The following is a 23,418-nucleotide window of genomic DNA, read 5'->3' as shown; positions in this document are numbered from 1 at the left end:
GGTGCACCCTCGGTCAGTCCATGCCATAAGGTTCATAGAAATTGGGACAGTGTCAAAGATTTTGGGAATGGAGATTCTTTTGGAGTGTCTCTTCTTTTGGGTTCTCCAAATTTCCCTTCTCTAGATGCATATGGGAAAAAAATTATTCGCTATCCTTTCCTTTTGTGTGAGGAAAAACATCTTAGTAAATTGGGTATCCAAGAGTCCCCCAGGAATTTTGAATTGGCATAGGGTACTTATGGAATACATCCACCTGAATATTCCTTATGAATATGGTGCACCCAAAAACAGAATTATTTTAGAGGACATGACAGCCTTTTTTGAACTACATTGATGCAGATACATCGGCCATATTGTTTAGGGCCTTTGCTTAGCCGTGAGGATGGTGTTGGCTGGTACAGGGGCTCCTGGGAGGAAAACTCCCGCATAAATATGGATTTTGTTATGACTTGATATAACTTTATTTTGAATGCGTATCTAGTTATTTATTTATTTATTTTCTCTTTTTTTGGTTATTGTTAGTAATGTACGATATTTTACTTTGTGTCTTGGTAGTCTGTAGAATAGATTAGCAGTTAGTTTTTTAAATTTTATATTTGTGTTATTATATTGTAAAGTGAAATACACTATTTTGTATTAATTTTGTAATTTTGTGAAAAAAATCGCAGCTGTAGTGGAAAAATACTGCTGGAGATAAAGACTGAGGTTGTATAATTATAATTTGATGAAATATAGTGAGTGTATCTTAAGCTCGTTAGTCTCTCTATCCTTGAGCAACATTGGGAACAAAAGGAATAGCTGCACTATGCTCGGACAATGACAACCTCCCATCTATAGAATCCATCTACAAGGCCCATTGTCAAGGAAAGCTACCAACATTCTCAAAGATCCATCCCACCCTGGCAATATTTTTCTACAACCTCTACCATCGGAGAGAAGGTACAGAAGCCCAAACACACACACCAGTTTGTATCCTACTGTTGTTAGAAAACTGAATGGACTCACAAACTCTTAACATTCGCCTGTACCTGTGCTTTTGTTTTTGCTGCTGTTTACCTATTATTTACTTATCTAAGCTACTTGCCTATGTGAATTGCCCGTATTGCTCGCAAAACAAAGCTTTTCACTGTGCCTCGATACACGTGACAATAAATTCAATTCAATTCAATTCAATTCTCTATCTTGGTTTATTGTATTCAACATTACGTGAGTATTGTTGCATGCAATCTAAGTAAAACAAGCAATTTGTGTTTGCATCATTGTATAAATATAGGTGGACTGTTCGGCTCGAGCGAGAGAGAGATTGCTGTGAGACAGTGAAGATTGTGGCAATCTCTCTGTGAATTCATGAAAAATAAAGCTTCTTGAAATAATCTCAAAGCCTCAGACAAAGTAATTTCCCCGACACATACACTTACCACCCTCTGCGTGAAAAAGTTGCCCCTTAGGTCCCTTTTAAATATTTCTCCTCTCACCCTAAACTTACACCCTCTAGTTCTCTTACACCCTCTAGTTCTCTTACACCCTCTAGTTCTGGACTCCCCAAACCAGGGAAAAGACCTTGTCTATTTATCCTATCCATGCCCCTCATGATTTTATACACCTCTATACGGTCACCCCTCAGCCTCCGACGCTCCAGGGAAAACAGCCCAAGCCTTTTCAGCCTCTCCATGTAGCTCATACCCTCCAACTCTGGCAACATCCTTGTAAATCTTTTCTGAATACTTTTAAGTTTCATAACATCTTTCCTATAGGAGGATGACCAAAACTGCACACAATATTCCAAAAGTGACCTAACCAATGTCCTGTACAGCTGCAAGATGACCTCCCAACTTCTATACTCAATACTCAATATACACCAATAAAGGAAAGCACATCAAACACCTTCTTCACTATCCTATCTATCTGCAACTCTACTTTCAAAGAGCTATGAACCTGCACTCCAAGGTCTCTTTGTTCAGCAACACTCCCCAGGACCTTACCATTAAGTGTCTAAGTCCTGTCCTGATTTGCCTTTCCAAAATGCAGCACCTCACATTTATCTAAATTAAACTCCATCTGCCAGATCTCAGCCCATTGGCCCATCTGGTCAAGATCCTGTTATACTCTGGAGTAACCTTCACTATACCTCCAAATGTGGTGTCATCTGCAAACTTACTAACTACATTTCCCATGCTCATATCCAAATCATTTATATAAGTGACAAAAGCAGTGGACCCAGCACCGATGCTTGTGGCACACCACTGTTCACATTCTGAAAAACAACCCTCCACCTCCACCTCTTTCTTCTACCTTTGAGCCAGTTCTGCATCCAAATGGCTAGTTCTCCCTGTATTCCATGAGATTTAACCTTGCTAATCAGTCTCCCATGGGGAACCTTGTTGAACGCCTTACTGAAGTCCATATAGATCATGTCCACCGCTCTGCCCTCAAAAATCCTCATCATTACTTCTTCAAAAAAACTCAATCAAGTTTGTGAGACATGATTTCCCATGCACAAAACCATATCCTTAATCAGTCCTTGCCTTTACAAATATATGTAAATCCTGTCCCTCAAGATTCCCTCCAACTACTTGCCCACCACCGACGTCAGGCTCACCGGTCTATAGTTCCCTGGCTTGTCCTTACCACCCTTCTTAAACAGTGGCGCCATGTCAGCCAACCTCCAATCTTTCAGCACCTCATCTGTGACTATCAATTATACAAATAACTTAGCAAAGGGCCCAGCAATCACTTCCCTAGCTTCCCACAGAGTTCTAGGGGACACCTGATCAGGTCCTGGGGATTTATCCATCTTTATGCATTTCAAGACATCCAGCACCTCCTCCTCTGTAATATGGACAGTTTTCATTTTTTTTTCCTTTTTTTTCTTTTTTTTTCTTTTTTCACACTACCACCTAACTGCGGTAGTGCTTATTTTTCCCCAGCACCCATGGTGTGTGTGTGTGTGTACAGCTGTGAGACACAGTGAAAGACACAAAGTGCACGAATCTTTATTCAATTTCCACCACCAGGAAGAAAGGAAAACACCCAAGTGGCCAGTGACAAGCACTGCCCTTCAAACCACAGGGTAATGCTATGGACAGTTTTCAAGATGTCACCATCTATTTCCCCACATTCTATATCTTCCATGTCCTTCTGCACAGAAAACACTGATGCAAAATACTTGTTTAGTATCTCCCCTATCTCCTATGGCTCCACACATAGGCTGCCTTGAGAGGTCCTATTCTCTCCTTAGTTACCCTTTTGTCCTTCACGTATTTATAAAATCCCTTTGGATTCTCCTTAATTCTATTTGCCAAAGCTATCTCATGCCCCCTTTTTGCCCTCCTGATTTCCCTCTTAAGTATACTCCTACTGCCTTTATACACTTCTGAGGATTCACTCAACCTCTGCTGTCTATACCTGACCTCTGCTTCCTTCTTTTTCTGAACCAAAACCTCAGTTTCTCAAGTCATCCAGCATGCCCTCCACCTACCAGCCTTGCCTTTAACCCTAACAGGAGCACACTGTATCTGGACTCTCTTTATTCCAGAGTTTTTTTTATTACATTCAAATTCTGCCATGATGGGATTCAGACCCAGGTCCCCAATACATTACCTGGGCTCTGGATTAACAGTCCAGTGATAATACAATTAGGCCATTGCCTTCCCCGATTAAGAGATACTGCTTAGGGGCCAGATGCATTGTAATAATGGAGGAAGAGAAGCTTGGCTGACAAGGAATGCCAGATCACCCCTCAGCTGAAGAAAAGTGTCATTGTGAGGTGATGTTAAACATCCCAAAGACTGGAAGGATGAATTGATTATTGCTCCATCAGCATTTAAACAAATATATACAGATAATAGTTTCTTTTTCTTCCATGCTTATTCCTGTTTCCATAGCTGTATTTTCCCAAAGCCTAATGGCTGCCAGAGGCTATAGGTTGAGGGATATCACATCAGGACATGATGCAACCTACAGCCTGCCCTAGACAAACCAAAAGAATTTAGTTTGATGACCACCTTATTTGGCCATGCTACAAGTGCCACTTTCTGAGTCATCAAGCCTTGAAGGGGGAGCTTCTGAGATCACAGACAGGGACACTACCATTGTAGTGTAAGGCCTTCTAGAGATAACAATACTATAATTAATCGCAGAAAGAATTTGCACTTTCATATCATTCTACAACATTTTTAGGGCTCTCCAAAGGAATTCACAGACATGAAATGCACTCATTGTTATTTGGGTAAATGCAGCAGGAAATTTGAACTCACAAGAGAAAGTGAGGACTGCAGACACTGGAGAGTCAGAGTCGAAACATGTGGCTCTGGAAAAGCACAGCAGGTCAGGCAGCATCTGAGGAGCAGCAGAGTCCATGTTTCAGGCATAAACCCTTCGTCAGGAATGTGGAGGGGGAAGGAGGTTGACAGATAAATAGGGGGGGGTGGGGGGTCAGGCAAGTGGGGAGATAGCTGAGAAAGCGATAGGTGGATACATGTGGGGGGTGATGGTGATGGTGATAGGTTGGAAGATAGGGTGGTGCAAATAGGTGGGAAGGAAGATGGACCATTAGGACAATTCAAGAGGGTGGTGCCAAGTTGGAGGGTTGGATCTGGGATGAAGTGGGTGGAGGGGAGATTTGTAAACTAGTGAAGTTGATGTTGATGCCATCCAGTTGGCAGGTGGCTATCATTTGGCAGTGGGGGTGGCCCAGGACTTGCATATCCTCGGGGGAATAGGAGGGGAATTGAAGTGTTCAGGCACTGGACAGTGGGGTTGTTTGGTGCATGTGTACCAGAAATGTTCCCTGAACTCCTTCATGAGTTGGCATTCTGTCTCCTCAATGTAGAAGGGACCACATCGAGAGTATCGGACCCAGTAGATGAAGTGGCTGGATGTGCAGGAAAATCTCTGCTGGATGTGAAGAGATCCTTTGGGGCCTTGGATGGAGGTGACGGGGAAGGTGTGGATGTAGGTTTCACACCTCGTGCGGTGACAAGGGAAGGCGTGGGTGTGGAAAGTGGGTTGGTTGTGGGCGTGGGCCTAACAAGGGAATCATGGAGGGAATGGTCTCTGCAGAATGCAGATAGGAGTGGGGAGGGAATATATATCTTTGGTGGTGGGTCTGCTTGTAGGTGGCAGAAATGGCAGAGGATAATGCACTGTATCCTGAAACTAATGGGGTCAAAGGTGAGGACTGGGGGGTGAGGGTTCTATCCTTGTTGTGTTTGGAGGGGTAGGGTGCACGGCGGAGGTGCGGGAAGTGGAGTATTCCTCCACTGACATATTCATTCGATTGGTGGAACTAGTCCTCACCCTCAACAATTTCTCCTTCAAATCCTCCCACTTCCTTCAGATCAAATTGGTAGCCCTGGGCACACGCAAGGGCTGCAACTATGCCTGCCTCTTTGTAGGATACATTGGACAGTCCACCTTCCGCAGTTACACCGGCATCATCCACCAACGTTTCCTCCGGTACATTGATGACTGTATTGGCACCACCTCGTCCTCCCACGAGGAGGTTGAACAGTTCAACTTCACTAATACTTTCCACTCTAAATTTAAGTTCACATAGAACATCTTGGACACCTCCCTCCACTTCCTGGACCTCTCCGTGTCTATCTCCGGTGACTGACTCAACACGGACATCTATTTCAAACCCACAGACTCCCACAGCTAATTTGATTACACTTCCTCCCATCCTCCCTTCTACAAAAATGCTATCCCATATTCCCAATTCCTCCACCTCTGCCATATCTGCTCCCAGGAGAAGCAATTCCACTCCAGGGCATCCCAGAGGGTCTCCTACTTCAAGGACTGCAATTTCCCCTCACATGTGATCAACAAGGCCCTCCAGCACATTTGTTCCACTTGCTGCACCTCCACCCTTGAACCCCACCCATAAGACCATAAGACATAGGAGTGGAAGTAAGGCCATTCGGCCCATCGATTCCACTCCGCCATTCCATCATGGCTGATGGGCACTTCAACTCCACTTACCCGCATTCTCCCCGTAGCCCTTAATTCCCCGAGACAACAAGAATCTATGAATCTCTGCCTTGAAGACATTTAGCGTCCCGGCCTCTACTGCATTCTGCCGCAATGAATTCCACAGGCCCACCACTCTCTGGCTGAAGAAATGTCTCCGCATTTCTGTTCTGAATTTACCCCGTCTAATTCTAAGGCTGTGTCCACGGATCCTAGTCTCCTCACCTAACGGAAACAATTTCCTAGCGTCCACCCTTTCCAAGCCATGTATTATCTTGTACGTCTCTATTAGATCTCCCCTTAATCTTCTAAACTCCAATGAATACTATCCCAGGATCCTCAGCCTTTCCTCATATGTTAGACCTACCATTCCAGGGATCATCCGTGTGAATCTCCGCTGGACACGTTGCAGTGCCAGTATGTCCTTCCTGAGGTGTGGGGACCAAAACTGGACACAGTACTCCAAATGGGGCCTAACCAGAGCTTTATAAAGTCTCAGTAGCACAATGGTGCTTTTATATTCCAACCCTCTTGAGATAAGCGACAACATTGCATTCACTTTCTTAATCACAGACTCAACCTGCATGTTGACTTTTAGAGAATCCTCGACTAGCACTCCCAGATCCCTTTGTACTTTGGCTTTACAAATTTTCTCACCGTTTAGAAAGTAGTCTGTGCTTTTATTCTTTTTTCCAAAGTGCAAGACCTCGCATTTGTTCACGTTGAATTCCATCAGCCATTTCCTGGACCACTCTCCCAAACTGTCTAGATCCTTCTGCAGCCTCCCCACTTCCTCAGTACTACCTGCCTGTCCACCTAACTTCGTATCATCTGCAAACTTCGCTAGAATGCCCCCAGTCCCTTCATCCAGATCATTAATATAGAATGCGAACAGCTGTGGCCCCAACACTGAACCCTGCGGGACATCGCTCGTTACCGGCTGCCATTCTGAAAAAGAACCTTTTATCCCAACTCTCTGCCTTCTGTCAGACAGCCAATCCTCAATCCATCCCAGTAGCTCACCTCAAACACCATGGGCCCTCACCTTGCTCAGCAGCCTCCTGTGTGGCATCTTATCAAAGGCCTTTTGGAAGTCTAGATAGACCACATCCACTGGGTTTCCCTGGTCTAACCTACTTGTCACCTCTTTAAAGAATACCAACAGGTTTGTCAGGCATGACCTCCCCTTACTAAATCCATGTTGACTTGTTCTAATCAGACTCTGCTCTTCTAAGAATTTAGAAACCTCATCCTTAATGATGGATTCTAGAATTTTACTAACAACCGAGGTTAGGCTAATTAGCCTATAATTTTCCATCTTTTGTCTTGATCCTTTCTTGAACAATGGGGTTACAACAGCGATCTTCCAATCATCTGGGACTTTCCCTGACTCCAGTGACTCTTGAAAGATCTCAACCAATGCCTCCGCTATTTCCTCAGCTACCTCTCTCAGAACTCTAGGATGTATCCCATCGGGGCCAGGAGATTTATCAATTTTAAGACCTTTTAGCTTTTCTAGCACTATCTCTTTTGTAATGACAACCATACTCAATTCAGCCCCCTGACTCCCTTTAATTGTTGGGATATTACTCATGTCTTCCACTGTGAAAACTGACGCAAAGTACTTGTTAAGTTCTCCTGCTATTTCCTTACCTCCCATCACTAGGCTTCCAGCATCAGTTGGAAGTGGCCCAATGTCTACTTTTGTCTGTCGTTTGTTTCTTATGTATTGAAAGAAACTTTTACCATCATTTCTAATATTACTGGCTAGCCTACCTTCATATTTGATCCTCTCCTTTCTTATTACTCTCTTTGTTATCCTCTGTTTGTTTTTGTAGCCTTCCCAATCTTCTGATTTCTCACTGCTCTTGGCCACTTTATAGGATCTCTCTTTTTCTTTAATACATTTCCTGACTTCCTTTGTCAGCCATGGCTGTCTAATCCCTCCCTGGATAATCTTTCTTTTCTTGGGGATGAACCTCTGTACAGTGTCCTTAATTATACCCACAAACTCCTGCCATTTTTGCTCTACTGTCTTCCCCGCAAGCCTCTGCTTCCAGTCTATTTTTGTCAGTTCCTCTCTCATGCCCTCATAATTACCTTTATTTAACTGTAACACCATTACATCCGATTTTGCCTTCTCTCTTTCAAACTCCAGACTGAACTCTACCATATTATGATCACTGCTTCCTAAGGGTTCCCTTACTTTAAGATCTTTTATAAAGTCTGGTTCATTGCAAAGCACTAGGTCCAGAATAGCCTGCTCCCTTGTGGGCTCCATGACAAGCTGTTCCAAAAAGCCATCCTGTAAGCATTCCATGAATTCCCTTTCTTTAGATCCACTGGCAACATTATTTACCCAGTCCACCTGCATATTGAAGTCTCCCATGATCACTGTGACCTTGCCTTTCTGACATGCCTTCTCTATTTCCCGGTACATGTTGCGTCCCTGGTCCTGACCACTGTTAGGAGGTCTGTACACAACTCCAATTATGGTTTTTTTGCCTTTGTGGTTCCTCAATTCCACCCACACAGACTTCACATCATCTGACGCTATGTCATTCAGTGCCATAGATTTAATATTATTCTTAACTAACAAGGCAACCCCACCCCCTCTGCCAACCTCCCTGTCTTTTCGATAAGTTGAAAATCCTTGGAGGTTTAACTGCCAGTCCTGACCCCCCTGTAACCAAGTCTCTGTGTGCCTACCATATCATAATCATTCACTATGATCTGTGCCATTAGTTCATCTGCTTTGTTATGAATGCTACGAGCATTCAGGTAAAGCGCCTTAAAGCTAACTTTCTTATCATTAGAGATATTGGAAGTCATATGATGTCCTAAGTTATCATTGCTTTTTTCTGCATTCCCAGTCTGCCTCAATTTTAAATCCGCCTGGACACATGCTATCCTGCTGCTTATCTTTCCATTTAACGCCATACTCCCTGTCGCTTTCACTTTCCCTTCCCCCCAACTCAGAAGTTTAAAGTCCTACTGACCACCCTATTTATCCTCTTCGCTAGAACATTGGTACCTGATCGGTTCAGGTGGAGACCGTCCCAACAGTACAGATCCCCCCTGTTCCAAAACTGATGCCAATGCCCCATGAAGTGGAATCCCTCTTTCCCACACCAATCCCTTAGCCACGTGTTTACTTGCCTAATTTTCTTGTCCCTATGCCAATTGGCACGTGGCTCGGGCAGTAATCCGGAGATTATGACCCTTGAGGACCTGTGCTTCAATTTCCTGCCTAGTGCTTCGTAATCCCCAAACAGGTCCTCCTAGTTTTGCCTATGTTGTTAGTACCAACGTGGACCACAACAACTGGATCCTCCCCCTCCCGCTCCAATATCCTTTCAAGCCGGTCGGAGATGTCCCGCACCCTGGCACCGGGCAGGCAACACACCATGTGGGACTCCCGATCCGGCTTGCAAAGGATACTATCTGTCCCCCTAATTATAGAATCCCCTATAACTACTACTTGTCTATTAACTCCCCCCTCTTGAATAGCCTTCTGCACCATGGTGCCTTGGTCAGTTGGCTCATCCTGTCCAGAGCCCATTTCCTCATCCAAACTGCAGCAAGAATACAATCGCCCTTGTCCTCACCTTCACCTGACTGATCTCAGGATACAGCACATTATCCCTCCGCCATTTCCATCACCTACAGTGAGACTCCACCACCAAAGATATATTTCCCTTCCTAGCCTTAGCTGCACTCAACAGAGACCATTCCCTCCGTGACTCCCTTGTTAGGTCCACACCCCCCACTAACCCACTTTCCATACCTGACACCTTTCCTTGCTGCTGCACGAGATGAAAACTTATGCACACATCTTCCCCCTCACCTCCATCCAAGGTCCCAAAGGAACTTTTCACATCCAGCAGAGATTTTTCTGCATATCCAAACACCTCATCTATTGTGTCCAATGCTCTTGGTGTGATCTCCTCTACATCAAGGAGACAGGATGCTAACTCGCAGAACATTTCAGAGAACATCTCTGGGAGACATGCACCAAACAATCCCACCGACCACTTCAACTCCTCCTCCCACTCGCCCAAGAACATGCCACTGCCAAATGAAAGCTCTTCCACACCCACCAACAAGAGAAAGAACGCCTTATTTTTCACTTTGTGACCCTTCAATCATACGGCATCAACTTCAACTTCACTAGTTTCAAAATTTCCTCTCCCTATCTCATCTCAGATTCAACCCTCCAACTCAGCATCACCCTCTTGAACTGTTCTACCTGTCCATCTTCCTTCCCACCTATTCTCATCACTGACCTATCACCATTACCCCCCACCTGCGTCCACCTGTCGCCTTCCCAGCCACCTTTCCTCCAGCCCCACCCACTCCCCTATTTATCCCTAGCCTCCTTCCCCCTCCACATTCCTGATGAAGGGTTTATGCCCAAAATGTCGACTCTCCTGCTCCTGGATACTGCCTGACCTGCTGTGGTTTTCCAGTGTCACACTTTTCAAACTTCAACTCAGCAAATTACATAAATGTCAATATGACTGAATCACTGAATCATCTGGTTTATTGGGCTGTGGGATATGTTTTGGTCAGGACACTGGGAAGAACTTTACTGCTGACCTTCAAAACAGCACTGTGGAATCTTTTATGACCAGCTGAGAGAGCAGGCGGGACTTCAGTTTAATATCTCATCTGAAAGATAGCATACCAAATAATATATCACTGCTTCTGCATTTCATTGGAACGTCAACCTAGATTTTTGTGCTCAGGTCTCTGGAGCAGTACTTGAACATTTACCTCTCTGACTTAAAGTTTAGAGTGTAACAGCTGAATAAAACAAAATGTCATACAGACCAGCCATCATATTTATATGTGACCCTGTTTGACTGTAGTAGGTACATTTCCCAGCAGAGTTGTTTAGTGATGAAGAGCTGATAGCCAGGTGACATAAATGGTACAGCCTACTGTCAAATATGGAACTTAGAGGGCAATGAAAGTTATTGGGGTGAGGAGGAATGAGCAAGGTGAACATAAACTGTGATCAGGGTCAGTTTTCAGTGCTGAACTCAGTTTAATATCTGGAACCTGTCTAGTCAAAACAATAAGTCCAGAAAAAGAAATGACCATTCAACTCAGTGCTCCAATTTTCTGTCACAAAAGCCTTTTTGCATTTTGAAAAATATTACCTCTGCCTCTATGTGACTGAGGCATCAATGAAAGAATATCTTTTTGGATGAAGCTGAGGAATTGCTACACAGATGCTGAAGCTAACAAAACTAATATTGAATTAAAAGAACCTTTTTTGAATGACGATCTTACTCACGTGTTGCTGAAAAAGACTCATTTTGTTCATGCTTTTCGCTTTGCATTCAACAGAACAATTCACAAGAAATATCAAAGGAAAAGGAAAACAAAATTTGTCCTATATGAGAGGGGAATCCACTCACCAATCAATCAGTGATTTCCTCTCATAGACTATAAATGTTGTTTTCCCTTCACTTTGGTATTTCCTGCAAATTGTTCTGATGAATGCAAAATGAAATGCTTCAACAACATGCGTCAGCAGGCTTTCTCAGCAATATTGAAGTTCCCTATTATCAAATAATAATCTTCGTTAAAGAACATTGGAAAATTGTTGGATTCCTTTATTATTTATAGATTGAATTACTCAGCAATTATGATAGTGATATTGCATATAGAGAATCAAGACAATATACCCACTTCAGGCACAGGAGGGAATTAAATGGCAGCATATGTTTGACCAGGTTGAACAGGTGTAATTTAGTACCATTTTAAAGACATATAGTCTTTATTTTTATGTTTCCATTCTAAAATATTTTGTTGACCTTTTACCTGGAGGACCCTGTGTAAACCTTTTGGACTGCATTGACCAAATTATAACAGTAAAGGTTTGCAGAGGCTGCTTCCATTACAAAAGTGGACAAAGAAATTTATAGTTGAAAAAGTTGGCATGAAGTGCAAGTCTTATAAAATGATTGATGTAAACAGATCAAGTGATGATATTGTAATGCTCTATTCCTGCTGTGGCATCTGATGAGGCAAACACACAATCACAGAATTCTTGCTTGGGTGTTACCGCCCCATCTCTGACTTATACAGTTACACCCAAGGAGTGGAAAATGATCATTTTTTAAATTGGCTTGTCTAATACCATCTATTTCAAAATGACAGATATATTTGGAAAATCACCAAGATGAAATAACTCCACAGAGGCTGGTATCCCATCACTAAATCATTCTTTATTTACACATGTATAGTACTTGGCACTGGTCCGGTTTCCTCAGACCCACCTCTCAGAGTGAACAGACCTCTGATGCTCCTGTTTATATCTGTCAGCCAGGCTCCCTTGATTGGACTGGATTAACAGTCCCATATTCTATGAGAACTACCTGGCTGACCTCATTACAATCACAACTTCCCTCCCCTCTAAATTCAGGGATGTAGGCCTGTTCTTTATTTTATAGCATCTGCTCAAGCATTTTTGCACCGGGTCTAGCTCCTCTGACTCGCCTTGGATACAGGTGGCGTGTACTGGACCATAGACCACCTCTTGCGCCAGGACCATGTTGGAAGAAAATTTTCCTCTTCTTCTGGTGGTAAAGGCATAAAAGCTGCAAAATCCGTCATGTCTATCCGAGGTTTCTTCGATGCTAGATGAGGGTGGGAATGCCTATGTGTTCCAACAGCCAACAACTGGCCAAGTATATTTTGCTTCTGCCCCACTAGCGAGTGTACAGCTTTCATGTGGTCCACATGCTTGTTCAGGATTGCCTCACCTATCCAAACTTTGTACTTCATGGGACCTGACCTCACATCAAACATGGCTCTTCCACATGCAAGGCCATTTCTGTGGTTTCAGCATCAAACTTTGTCCCCTGAAGTTAACGCCCTCTCTCTCACTTAGCAGGAGTCTTGTGTCCAGCATTGGTGTGCCTGATACCTTTTCACCCTTCTCACCCCATTCGGGAAGATCAGATTTAACCTGGTGTGGAGTCTTCTCTGCATTAGCAAGTCCACTGGAGCTATCCTTGTGTGAGGGATGATATGAAAATAAAATAGGAATGGGACAGCTTGGTTTTGAGTGACACTGTAGGCTGTTTCTTTACACCTGCCTTCAATGTTTGGACTGTTGTTTCCTCCAGAACGTTAGATAATGGATGCTAATATGCTAAATGCCATTCGATTTTAAGAAATATTCAAATTCCCTGCTGGTAAACGATGGCCCATTGCCTGGGACCAACAATACAGGGAGTCCATGAATTGTAAAAGATGCTCGCAGCTTTTCAATTCCTCTCACTTGTTCCCATGTTTGACAAATGAGCTTTATGCACATCCAACCACTTTGAGTGGGCATCCACAGTTAATAAGAATGATGAGCCCAAAAAGAGGCTGGCATTGTCAATGTGTAACCAAGCCTAGGGTTTAACAAGCCATTCCCACAAATGTGGAGGAATTGCTGGCAGCAATTTTTGTACTTGTTGTCATTCTGGGTGTTGCTCCACCAACACAGATATGTCTGCACCCAATCCTGGCCACCAGACATAACTTCTCACCAACATCTTCATTTTGGAAATGCCTGAATGACCCTGATGGATTTCAGTCATTATCTTGCAGCGAATTTGCTTGGGACAATCACACTTGTATCCCATAATAAAATGCCATCCTGTACAGAGGTCTATGTCCAGAAAGATTTCAATTCTGGCAGTTTTGTTTCCCCCATCACCACCTGCTGTTTTGGTTTTGCCAGAACTGGATATTTTTGCATCCACAGTCTGATATTGTAGGTGGTGACTGGAAGGGTGTCCAGAAAGCCTAAAACCAGAACAGACTCTTCCAGTCGTGGCACTACTGGTGATGCATCTGCTAGTGGGAGATGGCTCAAGATATCTGCATTTGCTATTTGGCCGCATGGACAGTGTTCCTCCTTGTAGTTGTACACACTTAGAATGAGAGCCCACTGCTGAATTTGACCTAAAGCTATGGGTGGCATGGCCTTGTCCTCTATGAGTGGCCTGAGGAGGGGTTTGTGGTCTGTTATTATTACAAATTTTATGTCTGTAAAGGTATTGGTTAAACTTTCTCACACCAAAGGTGACCGCCAAACCTTTCTTCTTTATCTGGGCATATTTGCGTTCAACATCAGCCAAAGTCCAGGAAGCATTTGCTATTGGGCCTCTCCATCGAGCCTTCGGTGAGCCAACACCACGCTAATACCATACAGGGAGGCATCACATATCAGCACCAGATCTCGCTTGGGATCAGACTTTACCAACATCTTAGACAATAACAGCTGCTTCGTCACTTCCCTAAAGGCTACATCTTGGCTATGAAACCATTTCCAAGGCTGACCCTTTTACAATAACAGATGTAAAGGTGTCAAGATGGAGGCCAGGTTACATATGAACTTTCCATAACAATTCACCAATCCAAAAAAAGACTTAAGCTCCAATACAGATGCAGGAACCAAGCATCTTTGATCGCCCTTGCTATCTTCCCATGGGGATAACCCAGTCTTGTTGACTCTGTAGCCCAAGTAGGTCAGTTGAGGTGCCTGGAACAGTCATTTTTCCCTTCTAAGGCATACATCTGTCTTGGAGAAACGTCTAAGGGCTATATCAAGTTCTCTAAGTGTTCTTTTTTGATCTTACCTGTTATTAAGATGTCATTCAGATAAGTGGCAACCTGGGATAGATCTTGTAAAATCTTCTCCATCGTCCACTGAAAAATGGTACAGACTGATGATATGCCAAGTGACAATCTTGTACATTGGTTCAAACCCTTATTGGTATTAATTGTAGCATTTATCTGTGAATCCTCATCTAACTGCAATTGCAAGTATACATGGCTCATGTCCAGCTTCATGAAGTACAGTCCACCCAGCCAGCTTTGCATCTCACTCATTTATGCAAGAGATTGGGTATTTATCCAGCTGCAAGAAGTAGTTTACTGTTTGTTTAAAATCCACAAAGGTGAACCGACCCATCGCGTTTCACAATGGTATAACCAGTCGTGCCCATTTCACAAACTTTACTGGTTTGATGATTCCTACGCTTTCCAGCCTCCTGATTTTTGCCTCTACTTTTGCACGTAAGGCAAGTGGTACTGGGTGGACCTTGCAGAATCGTGCAATTGCTTCCTGGTCAACATGCAAGGTGACCTTGTCTCCTTTGATCGTCCCTAGACCTTTCTGAAAGATTCCCAGGAATTTAATTAGGATTACACTCAGGTCGTCATTTTCTAACCAAAAAATGTTGAGCCAATCAAGGTGTATCTTGCTCAACCAATTTCCCCCCATCAGACTTGGGCCCAAGCCTTTTACTACAATCAGTGGTAACTCAACCAGTTGCTTATCATAAGAGACCAGAACCAAAGTTGTACCCTTAATCGGTAAACGTTCCCTGGTATTTCACGGCTTGGTATGGCAACTGCTCTGCCCAGGACTGTAAGAAAATAGAGGGTTGTGAACATTGCCATTCCATTGTGCATGCTAACTTTCCATCCATTGACTCCATTTACACTTTTTGCTGTCTCAGAAAGGCAGCCAATATGATCAAAGACCCCACCCACCTCCCCGTTATAATTATATCCTGAATACATGAACCAACAGGTTCAAGAGCAGCTTCTTCCCTGCTGTATTAGACTTCTGAATGGACCTCTCAAGTCTCAAATCTAATACTGATCTTGCTTTTTGTGCAACTGCTTTGCAACTGTAACTTTGTATTCCTCACTCTGTTCTATCACCCTATGATCTTTGTATGGTACGACCTGCCTGTAGTGCATGCAAAATCTTTCGCTGTACCTATGTACATGTGACAATAATAAATCAAATCAAATCAAAATCTAGCCAAGGTCTTATGCAAGCATAAGGGTTGGAGTCCACAGCAAATTTTGTTAAAAACTGATTCTGCTATCACTGATATAGCCATGCTGGTAGCAAAATCCCATGAGAACCTGGTACCATTAAACCAGATGTTTATTTTGATTGGTTCTGATTTGGATCTTGCTGAGCAATTTAATTAGTTCAAGCCAGATGTAGGTTGGCTTTCCAGGGTGTGCAGTCTCCTAGATTCTAGCCTATGAGCTCTCTTACTCCAATAACGCATAGTGGGATTCTTTTGCTGTCTCGAATCCACATACCGGCAGCAACTACAATGGCTTGCCGGCCCAGATCCAGAAGAAAGGTTAACCGTTTGGCCAAGGCTTGACTTTGTTTTGGGGATTTGCTGTAGGCTGACCTAGAGTTACTCTGTTCATGATAAATCCTGAGTGAGGCTATGCAATTGCCTTCATTTAAGTGGTGACTTCCAAGCTCAGTTGGCCTCGTGAGCGTTTCCACTTCCATCGGCATAACCTGTAACTCATATACTCCACGTGCTGCATTTTCTAATGACAAAGTCAGTTGTAGTGTCTGTTTGAAGTCCAATTGGACTTCAGTTAGTAGGCACTTTTGCATGGTTACACCATTAATTCCACATACCAAACGATCTCTCAGCATCTCATTAAGGGTTAAACCAAAATCACATGCCTCTGCCAGTCTTAATTTCGTCAAATTCCCGACAGATTAGGCTAGCTCTTCAACCAATAGTGTCTCAAAATTAGAGGAGGCTTGGAGTCATAATATTCTTGAATTAAATCTGTTAACTCTTGAAAGATTTTAATATCTGGTGCCTCAGGAAACGTTAAGTTCCTAATAATCGAAAAAGCCGCAGGTCCACAAATTGTCAGGTGGATTACTCATTGCTTTTCATCTGCCCCAGTGTAAATTGCCCATAATAAATTAATGCATTCTTTCCACATACTGGGCCCAATTTTCGATGGCAGGATCAAACGAATCAGGCTTCCCAAATAATGGCATGATGCCAGAAATGCTTACCTCAACTCAGAGATAACAGCTGCAAGCAAATTTCTTCAGGAGTATATTAGTATATTTTTCTCTCTCTGTGAAATAACTCCACAGAGGCCAATATCCCATCACCAAGTCACCATTTATTTACATGCACAGTGCATGACACTGACCTAGCTAACTCAGAGCTGACTCCTAGAGTGAACAGAACCCCGACACTCCTATTTTCTTTCTTATCCCCCACACTACAGCTCAAGGATATTGGTGGACCTCGCGTGCTCCTTCTCCAGGGACACCCGGATTCAAAGGAGGGGCAGGCAATCGGCCCTAACGACCAGCTCCATGGCCCACCCCCTGGACCTGTTTATGGCCAGTTTGGCCAGGCCGAGGACCAGACCCACGAGGAGGTCTTCTGACCTATCCTCCCCCCTCAGGAGTGTGGGGCTGAAGTGCAACCAAAAACCGAGAAGGTTTTTAAGAAAATCGAAAAGGGAATGCAAGCACCAACACCTAATGTATACCTGGTCCACAGACTCCACAGCACCACAGAACAAGCAGTTGGGCTGGGGGTCCATGAACCACCATAATCTGTGGTTGCACTCTCTACCCCAGATCCTGAGAGAAAGGGGAGGACTCCCATGTGGAGAGTCCTCCACTGGCGATCCCCACCACCCGGTGGCAAATGGGCATGCCAAGGCGTGTCCGGATGGTGGCTGAGGGGAAAGAGGTGGATGGTGTGCAGCAGCACTTGGTACAAGGCCCGCCGTTTTATGTCCCTAAAAGGGGCAAAATTAAAACTCTGGACGTGGCTCAGGTTCTGGGGCACAGGCTCCCGCGGGACCTACAGGAGCTTGGGGGATGCTTCTTTTTTTTCAGAGGCAGCTCTCAGACTGTTAGAATGTCTAACATTCTTCTTTTCTTTTTTTCTTTATTTTTATTTCTTTATTTTTCTTTTTCCCCACACTTCCGTCCAACTGCTGTAGAGCTTATTTTATCCCAGCACCCATGTCATGTGTGTGCAGCTGTCAGACACATAGAACATAGAACATAGAAAAATACAGCGCAGTACAGGCCCTTTGGCCCTCGATGTTGCACCGATCCAAGCCCACCTAACCTACACTAGCCCAATAACCTCCATATGCCTATCCAATGCCCATTTAAATGCCCATAAAGAGGGAGAGTCCACCACTGCTACTGGCAGGGCATTCCATGAACTCACGACTCGCTGAGTAAAGAATCTACCCCTAACATCTGTCCTATATCTACCACCCCTTAATTTAAAGCTATGCCCGTTCGTAATAGCTGACTCCATACGTGGAAAAAGGTTCTCATGGTCAACCTTATCTAAACCCCTAATCATCTTGTACACCTCTATCAAGTCACCCCAAACCTTCTTTTCTCCAATGAAAACAGCCCCAAGTGCCTCAGCCTTTCCTCATACGATCTTCCTACCATACCAGGCAACATCCTGGTAAACCTCTTCTGCACCCGTTCCAGTGCCTCCACAGCCTTCCTATAGTATGGCGACCAAAACTGCACACAATACTCCAGATGCGGCCTCACCAGAGTCTTATACAACTGCAACATGACCTCAGGACTCCGGAACTCAATTCCTCTACCAATAAAAGCCAGTACGCCATATGCCTTCTTCACCGCACTATTTACCTGGGTGGCAACTTTCAGAGATCTGTGTACATGGACACCAAGATCCCTCTGCTCATCCACATTACCAAGTATCCGACCATTAGCCCAGTACCCCATCTTTTTGTTACTCATACCAAAGTGAATCACCTCACACTTACCCACATTGAACTCCATTTGCCACCTTTCTGCCCAACCCTGCAGCTGACTGTGTGGAGTTTGCACGTTCTCCCCGTGTCTGCGTGGGTTTCCTCTGGGTGCTCCGGTTTCCTCCCACAGTCCAAAGATGTGCAGGCCAGGTGAATTGGCCATGCTAAATTGCCCATAGTGTTTGGTAAGGGGTAAATGTAGATGTAGGGGTATGGGTGGGTTACGCTTCGGCGGGGCGGTGTGGACTTGTTGGGCCGAAGGGCCTGTTTCCACACTGTAAGTAATCTAATCTAATCTAATCTAATTTTATCTATATCCCGCTGTAACGTGACACATCCTTCCTCACTGTCAACAACTCCATGACTTTCGTATCAACCACAAACTTGCTCACTCAGCCTTCAAGCCCCTCCTCCAGGTCATTTATAAAAATGACAAACAGCAATGGTCCCAAAACAGATCCTTGCGGAACACCGCTAGTAACTGCATTCCAAGATGAACCTTTACCATCAACTAATACCCTCTGTCTTCTTCCAGCCAGCCAATTCCTAATCCAAACCTCCATTCTATTTTTTACCTTTTTTAATATAAATTTGATAATGCAGCATCCCTGGAGCACATTAAAGATTTGAGATCAAAATTAATTAACTTTACGCCTAAATTTACAGCAGCACTTTAGTTTCTTTCCAGTGAAGTGAATACAGTAAAAGATTTCATACCCAGCGGTCTCCATCAGAATTCCAAGATTGCTTGCTGCTTTGTTGGAGAATAACAAGTGTAGAACAACAAGTATGCACCACCAGAAAGAAAGTAAACACCCAAGTGGCCAGTGACAAGAGTGCCCTTCTCATCAAAGGGCAATGCTGCATAAAGTGGGGGGGGGTTGCAAGGACTAAATCAAATTAGATTTGGAGTGGGAAATAAAACTCTCCACTCCCTGTGGTGCCCACCTTTCGCTGAACAACTCCAGGGTGTTGGTGGACACCACGTGCTCCCTCTCCAGGGACATCCGGGCTCTAACATAACCACGGAAGAGGGGCAGGCATTCGGCCCTAATGACCCCCTCCATGGCTCGCTGCCTGGACCTGTTTGTGGCCAGTTTGGCCAGGCCCAGGAGCAAACCCGAGGAGGTCCTCTGACCTACCATCCCACCTCCGCACCAGGTGTCCAAAGATCAGGAGCGTGGGACTGAAGTGCAACCAGAACCAGAGATGGAGGTTTTTAAGAAAATCAGACAGGGAGTGCAAGTGACCACACGCAATATGTACATGGTCCACGGACTCCACAGCACCACAGAACAAGCAGTTGGGCTGGGAGTTGGTGAACCACAGCAATCTGCGTTTGCAGGGGACTGACGCGTACTGCACCTTCCACCCCAAAACCCCAGGAGAAAGGGGTAGGACTCCTGCGTAGAGAGTCCTCCACTGGGGATCCTCACCGCCCGGGCATGTCCGGATGGTGGATGAGAGAAAAGAGGTGGATGGTGTGCAGCAGCACTCGGTATAGGGCCTGCCATTTTATGTCCCTAAAAGGGGCAAAATTAAACTCTGGAGGAGGCTCAGGTTGTGGGGCACAGGCTCCCGCGGGAAATACAGGACTTTGGGGGACACTCCTATTTATCTTTTCTTTTTTTCTACTGATCCAGCTCCCTCAGAGTGAACAGGATGTTTGACATTTCTTTTTTTTTTGTAGTGTGTGTGCAGGTGTCAGGCACAGTGAAAAACAACAACTGTGCAAATCTTTATTTATGTTCCACTACCAGGAAGACAGGAAACACCCGAGTGTCCAGTGACAAGCAGTGCCCTTCATATCAAAGGGCATTGCTGCGTGATCAAACAGTGAAGGGGAGGGTAGGGATTGAATCAAAATAGAGTTGGAGGGGGAAATAATACACTCCACTCCCTGTGGTGCCCACCTTTCCCTGAAAATTTCGAAGGTGTTGGTGAATACCGCGTGCTCCTTCTGCAGGGACACCCGGGCTCTGACATAATTGCGGAAGAGGAGCAGGCCATTGGACAGCCCTATTTATTTCTTTTTTTTCCTTTTTTTAACAGGAGGTCTGATACTCCTGTTCTTTTTTTTAAATACCCCCAACAGTGGTAGTGCTTATATTTTCCCCAGCACCCACGTTGTGTGTGTGCAGGTGTGAGACACAGTGAAAGACAACAGGTATATAAATCTTTATTTATAATTCACCACTAGGAAGAAAGGAAACACCCAAGTTGCCAGTGATAAGCAGTGCCCTTCTCATCAAAGGGCGATCAAACAATGAATGGGAGGGCAGGGATTAAATCAAAATATAGAGTTGGAGGAAGAATTAATACACTCCATTTCCTGTGGTGCCCATCTTTCCCTGATCAGCTCAAGGATGTTGGTGGACAACGCGTGCTCCTACTCCAGAGACACCTGGGCTCGAACGTAACCTCGGAAGGGAGGCAGGCAATTGGCCCTAACGACCCCCTTCACGGCCCGCTGCCTAGACCTGTTTATGGCCAGTTTGGCCAGGCCCAGGAGCAGACCCACAAGGAGGCCCTCTGACCTGCCGTTCCCCCTTCCACACCAGGTGCCCAAAGACCAGGAGTGTGGGACTAAAGTGCAACCAAAAACAGAGAAGAAGGTTTTTAAGAAAATCAAAAAGGGAGTGCAAGTGCCCACACCCAATATACACATGGTCCACGGACTCCACAGCACCACAGAACAAGCAGTTGAGCTGGGAGTCGGTGAACCACGGCAATCTGCAGTTGCAGGGGACCGCCGCATGCAGCACCCTCCACCCCAGAACCCCGAGAGAAAGGTGGAAGACTGCTGCGTAGAGAGCCCTCCATTGGTGATCACCATCACCTGGTGGCAAACGGGTACGCCAAGGCCTGTCTGCGTGGTGGTTGAGGGAAAAGAAGTGGACGGTGTACAGCAGCACTCGGTATAGGGCCCAACGTTTTATGTCCCTAAAAGGGGCAAAATTTAAATTCTGGAGGAGGCCCAGGTTGTGGGGCACAGGCTCCCACGGGAAGTAGGGGAGCTTGGGGGACACTCCTATTTATTTTTTTCTCTCTACTGATCCAGCTCCCTCAGAGTGAATAGGATGTTTGACATTTCTATTTTTTTTTGTAGTGTGTGTGCAGGTGTCAGACACAGCGAAAAACAACAAGTGTGTAAATCTTTATCTTTATTTCGAGGGCCAAAGGGCTTGTACTGCGCTGTAATGTTCTATACTGATGCAGAGGCAGCTGTCAGAGAGAACAGGATGTCTGTTCATGTCCACAATGACTCCTACCGATTTTTATAGATGCACCATAGAAAGCATCCTATCCAGATGCATCATAGCTTGGTATGGCAACGGTTCTGCCTAAGACCACAGGAAATTACAGAGAGTTGTGAACGCAGCCTAGTTCATCAGGAAAACTAGCCTTCCTTCCATTGACTCCATCTACATTTTCTACTGACTCGGGAAAGCACCCAACATAATCAAAAACCCCTCCCACCTCAGTTATACTCTCTTTCACCCTCTTCCATCGGGCAGAGGATAGAAAAGTTTGAAACATGTTTAAGAACAACTTCTTCCCCGCTGTTATCAGCCTTATGAAGGCACCTCTCATATTTTAGGGTTGATCTTTCTCTGCACCTTCTCTGTAGCTATAACACTTGCATTTTGCATTCTGTTCTATTACCCTAATGTACTTATGTAAGCTATGGTTTGTATGGTTAGCACACAATACAATACTATTCACTGTATCTTGGTACATGTGACAATAATAAATAAATCAAATCAGATTTGCTTTAAGGACTTAAGTTTGTTTGGAACCCATGTGAGCCCAACAATAGTGCATTGATGTGTGCAACTCTCTTGTAAAGCTTTGTAGAAGGTTTGCAGAAAAGAGAGATGAGGCAATGGAAGAGATTGATAACAGGTGTGAGAATTTTAAAATTGAAATAAAGAAGAAAACATTTTAAGAACACATGGGCTCAACCAAATTGACTGAGCTCAGGCTATCTAGCACATGGGGACCTTCTAACTGAGCTTGACCTCTCAGAGTTATACAGTACAATTAGTCAGGGTTTTACTTCTACTTACTCATCAGTAATCTCAGATGATCCATATACAATGCACCTTGATCTAATACATCTGCTGTGAGGCTGCAAACAGTCACCTTTAAAAATATTGTGTCTTGGAAAATCTTATCAGTGAATAATCTCAACTACAGGATATGGCAGCCAATCACACGGCAGCCAGAGCAAGCTCTCTCCATTTATTTCCATGTAAAATATACAAATATTTCTTGACCTTATTTTAAATCTGATATCTGTATACCTTTCCTTTCTGCATCCTATGATTTCCTTGAGTCATATTTTCATATCAACATTTTGCCACTAAAATTCCAATGTCCACAGTTATAAGGGGCTTTGTGCTCTGTTTGTGCAAATCACTCTGTGCTTGTACATTCCTGGCACTTACGTTCAAATAAAGTGTTTCGGGATCTTATTATACACTTCTGGAGGAGGTGAGAAACTGAAACCTGGGTCTCCTGCTTCAGTGTGGACACTATCACTGCAACACAAGAGCCTACCCATTAGGTATTTATAATGCTACTGTTTGTTGTTCTTCAGGCAGGAGTAGAGTAGTGCTGGAAAAGCACAGATGTTCAGGCAGCATCCGAGGAGCAGGAAAATCCGACGTTTCGGGCAAAAGCCCTTCTTCAGGCATCATTGGAAAGGATTTTTAATTAAAATTTTAAATCATTTTACGTGTGATGACTTTATTCTCTTAAAATATTTTATTCCTTTGTCTCAATTGTTTTGATGCAATACAATTACCTTTC

Source organism: Chiloscyllium punctatum, chromosome 7 (genome assembly GCF_047496795.1).
Source record: "Chiloscyllium punctatum isolate Juve2018m chromosome 7, sChiPun1.3, whole genome shotgun sequence".
Taxonomy (NCBI): Eukaryota; Metazoa; Chordata; class Chondrichthyes; order Orectolobiformes; family Hemiscylliidae; genus Chiloscyllium; species Chiloscyllium punctatum.
The sequence above is the reverse complement of the archived record's forward strand: the minus strand, read 5'-3'. Positions refer to the sequence as shown.